General features: G+C 39.1%; 1 non-coding gene across 1 annotated transcript; it reads right to left on the bottom strand.

Annotated features, from left to right (window-relative positions):
- Positions 1–3959: 3959 nt before the first annotated feature.
- On the bottom strand, positions 3960–4066 carry LOC127124897 (small nucleolar RNA R71). Its single transcript, XR_007804375.1, has one exon. It is a non-coding gene; the product is annotated as a small nucleolar RNA R71 (small nucleolar RNA).
- Positions 4067–9149: the final 5083 nt, after the last annotated feature.

The following is a 9149-nucleotide window of genomic DNA, read 5'->3' on the forward strand; positions in this document are numbered from 1 at the left end:
GAACATAGACTTTCTTCCCGTCATGTGTCGCGAGCATCCAGAGTCCAGGTACCATGACTGGTGTTTGAACTTTGCTGCATATGATATCTGCAACATAAACAATCTTATCCTTTGGTACCCATAGTCTTTTGGGTCCTTTGTGATTAGTTTTCCCAGAGCTTCTTAGTACTTTGGGTTTTCTGGCATTATTAAATTGTTGCTCTTGTGTGTGTGTGTAGTGATATGAAAAAGGAGATTTTGGTTGGTCACTAGTTGAAGTTTTATCTTCATTAGGATCATACCCAATTCCTCTTTTATTGTTCTGACTGACTCCATAAATCATGGATGCCATTACACTTCTTCCTATCCCATTTTTCAGAAACTTTTGAAAGGCCTTTTCATATTTATAAATTATCGTGTTTGAAGTTTGTGGAGCTTGAGATAACGCTTCTTCCAGTTTTGAACAATTTTTCTTTGCTGCATTTCTTTCTAAAATCAAGGTTCTGTTTTCATCTTTTAGTTCTGAAATAGTTATCTCAAGTTTGTCACACTCTTCAAATTTATCTTCAAGACAACCTTTTATAGCTTTAAAGTTTTGTTTTAGTTTCTCATATGAGCTAAGAGTTTCAGACAAACATGATTCTAAGTCAGATCGAGAGAGTTCAGAAAATACCTCTTCTGATTCAGATTCTTCATCTGAGGTGTTCTTGGATGTGGTAGCCATGAATGCTACATTAGCCTGTTCATCAAAGTCAGATTCTGATGAGTCAGATTCGCTATCATCCCAGGTAGCCATTAATCCCTTTTTGGTTCTGAGGGAATTTTTTTTGAAGCTCTCTTTTCTGGAACTATCTTTCTTTAACTTGGGACATCCATTCCTGTAGTGACCTGTTTCTTTACATTCATAACAAGTAACATCTTTGTTAGTTTTACCTTTTGACGTTGATTCTGATCGATCCCCTCTGGGTCTTGGTCTCCTGAAGTTATTATTCCTCTTTTTCCAGAGTTGTTTTACTCTTCTGGTCAGGAGGGATAATTCTTCTTCATCATCAGAATCTTCCTATTCAGAGTCATCAGCATCTTCTGTTTCGGCCTGGAATGCTTTGTTTCTGTCAGGCTTGCGTCTTTCAGATCTGGACTTTAATGCTACAGACTTGTTCTTTTTCTGAGGCTCATCTTCCTTCAGTTCTATCTCATGACTTCTGAGTGAACTAACAAGTTCTTCGAGGGTGATGTTGTTCAGATCCTTTGAAAGCTTTAAGGCAGTGACCATGGGTCTCTACTTCTTTGGCAAGCTTCTGACTATTTTTTTGACGTGGTCTGCAGTTGTGTATCCTTTGTCTAGTACTTTGAGACTTGCAATAAGAGTTTGGAATCTATAGAACATTACCTCTACAGCTTCATCATCCTCCATTTTGAAGGCTTCATATTTCTGGATTAGAGCCAGAGCCTTTGTTTCTTTGACCTGAGAGTTTCCTTCATGAGTCATCTTCAGGGAGTCAAGTATATCTTTAGCTGTTTCCCTGTTGGTGATTTTTTCATACTCATTGTAAGATATGACATTGAGAAGTATCCTTCTGGCTTTGTGATGATTCTTGAAATCGCGCTTCTGATCATCTGTCATCTTACTTCTGGGAACTTCAACTCCAGCATTAGTTACAGGAGGTTTGTATCCATCTGTGACAATGTCCCAGAGATCAGCATCATAGCCTAGAAAGAAAATTTCAATTCTATCTTTCAAGTAATCGAATTTCTCTCCATCAAAGGCAGGAGGCTTAGCATTGTAACTGTCTCTTTCATTTGTGTGAGCCATAGTTTTTCTCGTTCTGGATCTCTCTACACGGTTAAGTATTTGATTAGAAAATCAATAACAGAGCCGAAGCTCTGATACCAATTGAAGGTGAGAAAAACAAGAAAGGGGGGTTTGATTTGTTTTGAAAAATAAGCGCTTTTGCAAAATAAAAACACACAGGATTTTATACTGGTTCGCTTATAACACAAAGCTACTCCAGTCCACCCGGCCAAGGTGATTTCGCCTTCAACAAGGACTTAATCCACTAATCTTGAAAGATTATTACAACCAAACGTCTAAGAGAAAAAGATCTCTTAGTCCTCTCAAGTATACAGACTGCGCAGAGTCACTTGAGGAACAAAAACAGGTTTAATAAAAGTAATTGTAATCTAAAATGCTTCTAAGAGAAAGCAGATATTATAACAAGTAGTAAGTAAGTATTTTCACGTATGAGCAACAAATCGTGAAAAACTAAAGATAGAATAGAGAATTGTTGTGCGTTCAGGTGTGTCTCTCAATGAAGAATGTCGTCCTTTATATAGTGGAGAAAGGACCATTGTAGTGATGGCAGAATATTTGTCTTTAATGAGAGTTAAATGCCATTACTTATGTGTTTCTTGCCATAACCAATTTGTCTCCCTGAATAACTTCTTTCCAAATATAATTTCTTTCCATTTGAAGTTGTTGTTTCCGTTACTAATTCTGGATTTGAAGAAACTACGTCAGAGTCTACGTTAACTCTGTCAATCTGAGGTTGAGTTGGAGTTACATCAGAGCTTCTAAGAGTCCTGGTCTTTTAGATCATCAGAGTTGATTTCCAGAGGAAGATTTAGAGCTTCTGGTATACTGTTGTCCTGTTTCACTCAGAGTCAGAACTTCTAGGGCGTACTTCTTCTTCTGATCTTCTAGTACTTTGTATCTGATTTGATTCTGTATCTGATAAAACGATCAGATTCCTTTGTTCTTGTTCAGAGTCCTGCACACTTAGATAAATTTTGTTAGGCTGCCATTTTTGGTTTCATCCTTTGTTATCATCAAAATCCTGGAATCAATTTGTAGAACTAATTTTGTTCTTACATTTTTAACTTAAAAAGAAAAGTGATTTTAAAACTATTTTCGGACGCGTTTCTAAGTTTAGAGTCTGGTTCGTGAGGACCTCTTTTGGTTAGGAAATCTAGGTTAAAATACTTTTCAACTTAGTCAAGATACTATATTTCTTAAAAATAGGTTTACTACTCTAATGCAATGCGCCCCTTTTTATAAGTGACAATAAGAGGGTTTGATTAGGGAGTACAACTCGGTTCTGAATACGCAAAAGCGACAATTCCCGTTAAATTGGTTCTTTTCAAAGTAGGAAACCATGTCCATAAGTAGTTCTATTAGCAAGTACTTGGATCATTAATTGATTATGTGAATTATATTCGAGCCTATCTTTATTAATTGAACTTTATTTAATACTTTACTTTTCATTGCACACTCTAAAAACCCCTATTTCGATTACCTTAGATAAACACCGTAACAATAGATAACGATAGATTGACACTTGGTCTTTGTGGATTCGAAAATCTTTTATATTACTCTGACGCGTTCGTATACTTGCGAGAAACACGCATCAAGTTTTTGGCGCCGTTGCCGGGGACCAATTTTTTCAAATTTCGTACCCTGTTGTTATATCGTTTAGACTTAGGTTATTACCCACCGGTCAATGCGAAGAACTCGCAGCACCGGAAGTTTAGTATACCCTTTGGCGGAACCTAAACGTTACGCTCACGCACGTTTATTTTTCCATAGAATTAGGAGAGTTATGGCCGAAGATCAAAACCAAAGACCTCTTAAGGATTTCGCCCAACCATCCAATGAAGAACCTAGTTCTAGTATAGTAAACCCAACTATCCCAGCTAATAATTTCGAACTTAAACCCTCCCTGTTGCAACTAGTGCAACAGAGACAATTCGCAGGTCTCGCTACTGAGAACCCAAACCAACATTTAAAAATCTTTCTCCAATTAGCAGACACTTTTAAAACCAATGGAGCTTCTCCTGTGGCAAGCCGTTTAAGATTATTCTCTTTTTCCCTCAGAGATAAAGCCCTATCATGGTTAGATTCCCTTCCGCCCAATTCCATTACGACTTGGGATAACCTTAGAAGAGTATTCCTTGCTAAATACTTTCCCCCAAGTAAGACCGTCGTTCTTCGAAACCATATAACTAGATTTACCCAGAACCAAGGAGAATCGTTGTTCGAAGCTTGGGAGAGATATAAGGAGCTGTTAAGAGCATGCCCACATCATGGTTTAGAAAATTGGTTAATCATTCAGACCTTCTATAATGGACTTCACTATAACACTAAGATGACCATCGACGCTGCCACAAGCGGTGCGCTGATGAACAAACCTTATCCTGAAGCTAGTGCCCTCATCAAAGATATGGCTCAAAACCATCAATCATGGGGAGTAGAACGAGCGACAGCTGAGAAGAAGGAAGTCCAAGGAGGAGTACATGAGTTAAGCTCTATAGACATGATGCAAGCTAAAATGGACGCATTAGCCCTCAAGGTCGAGTATATGTGCATAAACCCGAATACTGCATCTGTAGTTTCGTCGGATTGTGAGATATGTGGAACCAAAGGACACCAATATGCAGAATACGGTCTATTAAACGAAACCCACTATGAGCAAGTGAACTACACCCAAGGGAACCCATATTCGAATACCTATAACCCTGGATGGAGGAATCACCCGAACTTCTCCTATAAGAATAATAACCCAATCCAAAATAATTCACCTCCGAGACAACCAGGTTACCAAGCCCCAAGATCAAATCAACCTATGCAACCTGTGCCACCAAAGCCGAGCCTTGAGAAAATTATGGAAAATTTTATCACCGCTCAAACCCAACAAAACAAAGAGTTCATGAACCAGAACATTCATGTTAATGAACTGATTACCCAGTTAGGAACCAAGGTTGACCAAATAGTTAGTCATACTAAGATGCTTGAAACCCAGATCTCTCAGGTAGCTTTAAACCAAGCCCCCCAGACTACACCTGGAGGACAGTTCCCTGGACAACCTCAACAGAATCCGAGAGGACAAGCCAATGCCATTACCCTACGAAGTGGGAACGCTTATGATGAGCCACCAAAGCCAAGATTGAGTGAACCCAAAACTTCTAAGGAATGTACCGAACCCACAAACGAAGTAAAGGGACCAAAGGAATCTGAAAACCAGAAAAGTCAAGAAAAAGGAGAAGAACCTAAAGATAAAACTTACGTACCACCCCCGTGACATAAACCACCTATACCATATCTGCAAAGACTCAAACAAACCCAGATCAATAACTAGTATCAAAAATTTATTAAGGTTATAGAAAAACTTCACATAGAAATCCCTTTCACAGAAGCCATCACCCAAATACCTTCTTATGTAAAGTTTCTCAAAGACATCCTTACCAACAAACGTATACTTGACGATCCGAAGCCCTTGGAATGCAATTCTATTTCCGAGAATAAATTAGCCAAGAAAGATAAAGATCCTGGAAATTTTTCCATTCCTTGTCTTTTGGGAAGTCATGTCATCGAAAAAGCTTTTCTAGACTTAGGAGCTAGTGTGAGCTTAATGCCTTTAGCAGTTTGTGAGAGGTTAAACTTAGGAGAATTACAGCCTACTAAGATGTCACTTCAATTAGCCGATAGATCTGTTAAGTATCCGATAGGCATATTAGAAGATGTCCCTGTTATGATAGGTCAGTTATTTATCCCTACTGATTTTGTTGTCATGGACATCAAAGAAGACAATGATATACCAATCCTTCTAGGTAGACCATTCTTATCAACTGCAGGAGCCATAATAGATGTCAAGAGAGGAAAGTTGACCTTTGAGGTAGGTGACGAGAAAATAGAATTTATACTTTCGAAATTTCTTATGGCACCTGTGATGGGAGACGCATGTTATGCCTTAGATATCATTGATGAATGCATTAGGGAATTAGAACAAGAAGAAATTATAAAAACAATTAAGTTGAGCCAAGAGGAAACAGACCAACATTTAGACGTTTTACGCAGATATCCCTCGGCCTTAGGATATAAAATCTCTGACCTGAAAGGTATAAGCCCATCCGTATGCATGCATCGAATTTCGCTCGAAGAAGATTCAAAACCCTCCAGAGAACATCAGAGAAGAATAAACCCTATAATGAGTGATGTTGTTAAAAAAGAAGTTCTTAAGTTACTTGAGGCAGGTATAATATACCAGATCTCGGATAGTAAGTGGGTGGGCCCTGTGCATGTAGTACCTAAAAAGGGAGGCATCACAATCGTGCAGAACGATAAAGGCGAATATGTAGAAAAACGGATAGAAGGAGGATGGCGGATGTGTATAGACTATAGAAAATTAAATAAAGCAACCAGGAAGGATCATTTCCCTTTACCATTTATAGACCAGATGTTGGAGCGTTTAGCCAGACACTCTTACTTTTGCTATCTAGGTGGATACTCTGGATTCTTCCAAATACCTATCCACCCCAAAGATCAAGAAGAAACTACCTTTACATGCCCTTGTGGAACTTTTTCCTACAGACGAATGCCATTCGGCCTCTATAACGCCCCAACCACTTTCCAACGCTGCATGATGCCAGTCTTTGCAGATTACCTAGATGGTATCATGGAAGTATTTATGGATGATTTCTCGATTTGCGGATTTGATTTCCAAAATTGTCTTGCTAACCTTGAGAAAATCCTGGAGAGATGCGTGGAGGTGAACCTTGTACTAAATTGGGAAAAATGTCATTTCATGGTCACCGAAGGGATTGTTTTAGGACATATAATTTCCGAAAAAGGTATAGAGGTAGATAGGGCTAATATAGAAGTTATAGAGAACCTAAAACCACCCAAAACCATCAGAGAAGTCCGAAGTTTCCTTGGATATGCTGGATTCTACCGGCGTTTTATCAAGGACTTCTCCAAAATAACTAAACCTTTAACTGGCCTTTTAATGAAAGATACTGAATTCATTTTTGATGGAAAATGTAATGAAGCATTCAATCTTTTAAAGCAAATGTTAATATTTGCACCTATTATGAAACCCCCTGATTGGTCAGAACCTTTTGAGATAACCTGTGACGCTAGTGATTATGCCGTTGGAGCCGTTCTAGGACAAAGGAAAGACAAAAAATTACATGCAATTTATTATGCCAGTAGAACCCTAGACGCTGCCCAACTCAACTACGCAACAACTGAAAAGGAATTACTCGCTCTAGTTTTCACCATAGACAAATTTAGATCTTATCTAGTAGGAGCCAAAATTATAGTTTACACCGATCATGCTACCATTCGTTACCTATTAAGTAAAAAAGATGTCAAGCCCAGGTTACTCCGATGGATTCTGTTACTACAAGAGTTTGATTTAGATATAGGAGATAAAAAAGGCACTAAAAATGTAGTAACTGATCACCTTTCTAGGCTAGAACCCCTGAAACCAGACTTAGTACCCATAAATGATGATTTTGCCTATGATAGACTGATAGCTAGACTAGAAACCATTGAAGATGATAGCCTAGGCCCTCATGAGAACTTCCAAACATCCTTAGCAGTACGTAACGTACCATGGTATGCAGACTTTGTTAATTACCTAGCCGCCGATATCGTACCCCCTGATCTTGACTACAACCGCAAGAAGAAGTTCTTTAACGATGTGAGAAACTTTTATTGGGACGAACCGCTCCTTTTTAAAAGGGGTAAATATGGAATTTTTCGCCGTTGCATTCCAGAAGAGGAGGTAAAAAGTATAATTGAGCATTGTCACTCTGCACCCTATGGTGGACATGCAAGCACCTCTAAGACATACGCCAAGATTCTTCAAGCTGGCCTATTCTGGCCTACCATGTGGCGTGATGTCCATGCTTGTATTGTCAAATGTGATAGATGCCAACGCACTGGAAACATTTCAAGGCGTGACGAAATGCCTCTAAGAAACATTCAGGAAGTAGAACTCTTCGACGTATAGGGTATAGATTTAATGGGACCTTTTCCACCATCCTTAGGAAATAAGTATATATTAGTAGTTGTGGACTATGTGTCTAAGTGGATTGAAGTTATAGCTGCACCCACAAACGATACCAGGGTGGTGATCAAGTTATTTAAGAACTATATATTCCCTAGATTTGGAACACCCCGTTTAGTCATAAGCGATGGAGGATCACACTTCATATCGAGAATATTTAACAAACTCTTAAGAAAATATGGAGTTAGGTATAAAGTAGCAACACCATACCAGCCACAGACTAGTGGCCAAGTAGAAGTATCCAATAGGGAGATAAAACAAATCCTAGAAAAAATTGTTTCAATATCTAGAAGAGACTGGTCTCAGAAGCTTCAAGAAGCATTATGGGCCTATAGAACCGCTTTCAAAACCCCTATAGGAACTACTCCCTACCAATTAGTCTATGGAAAATCGTGTCACTTACCTTTTGAATTAAAGCATAAGGCCTATTGGGCCATTAAAACTTTGAATCTAGATTACCTGACCGCTGGTGAAAAGCATATCCTTGACATTCACAAACTAGAAGAACTCAGGCAATCTGCCTACGAGAATGCCAAAATATACAAAGAGAGAACAAAAGCCTGGCACGACAAAAGAATAGTGAAGAAAGATTTCAATATAGGCGATCCTGTTCTCCTGTTCAACTCTAGGTTACGACTTTTCCCTGGGAAGCTGCGCTCGAGATGGACTGGCCCTTTCAAAGTATCCAAGATTCTGAGATCCGGAGCTGTAGAAATTAGGAGCGAAACCTGTAGTCCATTCATTGTAAATGGACAAAGACTGAAGCTCTATGAAGGATGAGACATTCCAACAGACTGCTCAAGCCACACTCTGATCGATCCACCGATTCCTACTACAGGTGTATAAATTCCGATCGTCAAGCTAATGACGTTAAACAAGCGCTGCTTGGGAGGCAACCCACGGTTTTCTTATCTTGTTTTACTTTTTGCATTTATTTACTTTATTTTATTTTTATTTGTTATCATATTTTCACCTAGACTAAATATTTGCAATGTTTGTGCTTTCAGGATCCTTTTTTCCTAACTTTTACAGGATGCAGGACTTCCACGATATGCATGTAGCTTTCAGGGATGATGCCCAGAGAGAGAGCTACATATATCTCTACCAGCGCCCTATGGGACCTACACGCTACCCAGACCAGCACTGCATGGAAGCCCTAGGCATCGAGCCAAGCATCTGATTTCTGAACCACCAACTCCATTGGGATGAGTTCGTGGACGACCTGAGCAACACTTACAGGAACTTGACATTGGAGTTCCTCAGTTCATTTGATTATGATCCTTTTCTGGACTAGATGGGTATGTTGCCTTCAGGCTATTTGGG

This window comes from Lathyrus oleraceus, chromosome 2 (genome assembly GCF_024323335.1).
Source record: "Lathyrus oleraceus cultivar Zhongwan6 chromosome 2, CAAS_Psat_ZW6_1.0, whole genome shotgun sequence".
Lineage (NCBI taxonomy): Eukaryota > Viridiplantae > Streptophyta > Magnoliopsida > Fabales > Fabaceae > Lathyrus > Lathyrus oleraceus.